At 35.3% G+C, this 2,370-nt stretch overlaps 1 long non-coding RNA gene across 1 annotated transcript; it reads left to right on the top strand.

Moving 5' to 3' along the window:
- The first annotated feature begins 1,343 nt into the window (after window positions 1–1,343).
- Window positions 1,344–2,074, top strand: LOC117115593. Its single transcript, XR_004446579.1, has 2 exons — window positions 1,344–1,595; window positions 2,009–2,074. It is a non-coding gene; the product is annotated as an uncharacterized LOC117115593 (long non-coding RNA).
- Window positions 2,075–2,370: the final 296 nt, after the last annotated feature.

Genomic DNA, 2,370 nt, shown 5'->3' with positions numbered 1-2,370 from the left:
CTTTAAACGGCTGTATAATTAAACTCACGTAACCTTTAGGGCGGATGCATGGGTTGGGTTGCAGACGGTGCTTTTGCACCCTCTTAAGAAAAATAAGTGTTGTACTACTGTTGACATAAATTACCGGTAAGCTTTTTAAGGTTTGAGAGTGCAATTTCCTGGCACCTAAAATCCATATTCTCAAAACGTTCGCACCTCACCTCCAACCATGGTGGGGCTGAGGTGGTATGAACTTTCATGCACCCGCAATCACCAAACCCTGCGTCCGCCTCTGAACTTCATAATAAAATTTTATTTGAATTTTTTTCAAACTGTTATTAAACACAAAGTTTATATTTTTGCTAGGAGTAACTGGTTTGACTTGTTTTTGCTAGTTTTTGTTGTATACGTCGTCAATGGTGTGTCAGACTATGCTTTGTAGCCCACCCACTGCATAAAATAGACTATAGATCATCAAAACGACAGTCGCGCCACTCGTGAGAAGAGGGGTGTCTAGGGGGGAGAAGGAGCATTACTCCCGTCGGGACGAAGCCAACAATTTTGTCGAGGAGCCCTTGTTTGAAAAGGCATTTCTACTGTCAAGAGTATCATTTCAGGACACTTACTGTAGAGGTGCTTTTCTTAATTATTAGGTATGACGCAACTGACTAAACAGCCATCTTTCTGGGACGTATCCAGGGGTGGGAAAAGCCGTGGGAGCGACGGCTCCCTCTTTGTACACAGTGTTAGAATTTTAAAGCTTGTTCTTGCTAGCCAAAAAAAATTCTCGCCTGGGATCAGTCAAACGTCTAAACTATGTAAATATGCATCGGCACACAATATACATATAGATCTAATAAGCCTACTATAACTATAACACACAGGCCTAAGCGTGATTTTTTTTTTTAGCAAATTACAAATACAAATTAAGCATGGTTTGATGTTATAAATCATTTTGCTGTCGTACGCTATGTGATAGTTATAGTCAACTCCGAAGACGGCGTGTCACTTTTATGCAATAACAAATAAATAGGGGCCTAGAAAAAAAAACAAGTAGAGTTTGGTGTTGATTTAAATGTAAGGTACGGGTTTTACCCGTCTCCTTATATGTTATGCTACATGTTAGATTTTTATTTACTTCCTTGTTCATTATGCCGATGCAATTCCTATATAAATTAATGGTTAATTCATGTGGAACTATGTTTATCTATAAAAGTTATGTAATATTACATAATGATTTCATAGACGCTTTGGTAGATTTTAGTGTAGCCCTGTGTTGCTACGCAGTAATAAGTAGTTCATAATCATAATTTATACTTTTTTATTATATAATATTATTTAACAATGGTTTATACTAGTGTTTTGTATTTGTATTATATTTGACCTGATTATATGAGAGTTACTACTATTTCAATAAGAATACAATCAAGTTAATCGTATCTTAGCGCGGAGTGTGATTCCGCAGGTTCTTTGTTATGAGGATTAGCGCGTCTAATTAAGGAAAGTTTGTGGCACTGTGGCGCAACAATGCTAGAAGTCAATGGGTCAACATTTTGTAAAGTTTTGAGAAGCATAAGTTTGTCAAATCAGAGTACTGTATTGCCAGTATTGGCAAGGTATGTTGTATTTATTTAACACATTTATATTATTGGTTAGAACTGTATTGCTAATGATTTATTTTGATTTTAATCTATGATTTTATCATACTATAGGGAGACGAGCGGTATTTGCCTGTCTCAGCTGTGCGCTGTAATTTGAAGTTCATTATGCTTAGCTAGACTCTAGAGTTGCTAGACATTGCTAGCATACTGTATTCTAGTGCTGTTATTTTGTAACTCAAGTTATTATCTTGTGATACAGGACCAGTAAGGATCATCAAGATTATGGAATGTATTATAACATGATAGTTGAATTAAATTGTTTAATATTGTAAAGAATACCAAGTTTTGTAACTGGTGGATGTAGGCCAAAGGTCATGCCAGCTACAGCATTACCGTGTATTGAAGTGCTATGTTATTTTAATTAACAGGACTTGCTATAGGCAGGGCTAAATGCAGAGATACAGAGTTGCATCCTAGCATGAAGCTTGTGCAAGGTAGGATTAAGTTCCTTTGTTTACTTTTATTCAATAGTTGTGTATGACAACTATGTGTTATTTTATTTCTTGTACCTATTTATGATTATTGTGATTGAAGTGTTACATATGAGAGATGTTATGATTATTATACTTTGATAATCATGTTAGACAGCACCTTTATTTGCTATTCTTACATTAGTAATTAATTTTATGCTTGATTTAATGATTCTTTCCTTTTATGTTTTCTGTAAAGGCAGTAAGCCAGTTGAATCATTATCAGTTACAGTACTTTAATGGAACCTATGTTACTATCA

This window comes from Anneissia japonica, unplaced genomic scaffold (genome assembly GCF_011630105.1).
Source record: "Anneissia japonica isolate Jap-2015-1 unplaced genomic scaffold, ASM1163010v1 scaffold42054_len8474_cov128, whole genome shotgun sequence".
In the NCBI taxonomy this organism is placed as follows: Eukaryota; Metazoa; Echinodermata; class Crinoidea; order Comatulida; family Comatulidae; genus Anneissia; species Anneissia japonica.
Note: the sequence above shows the minus strand (reverse complement) of the source record. Positions and strands in the feature narration are given on the sequence as shown.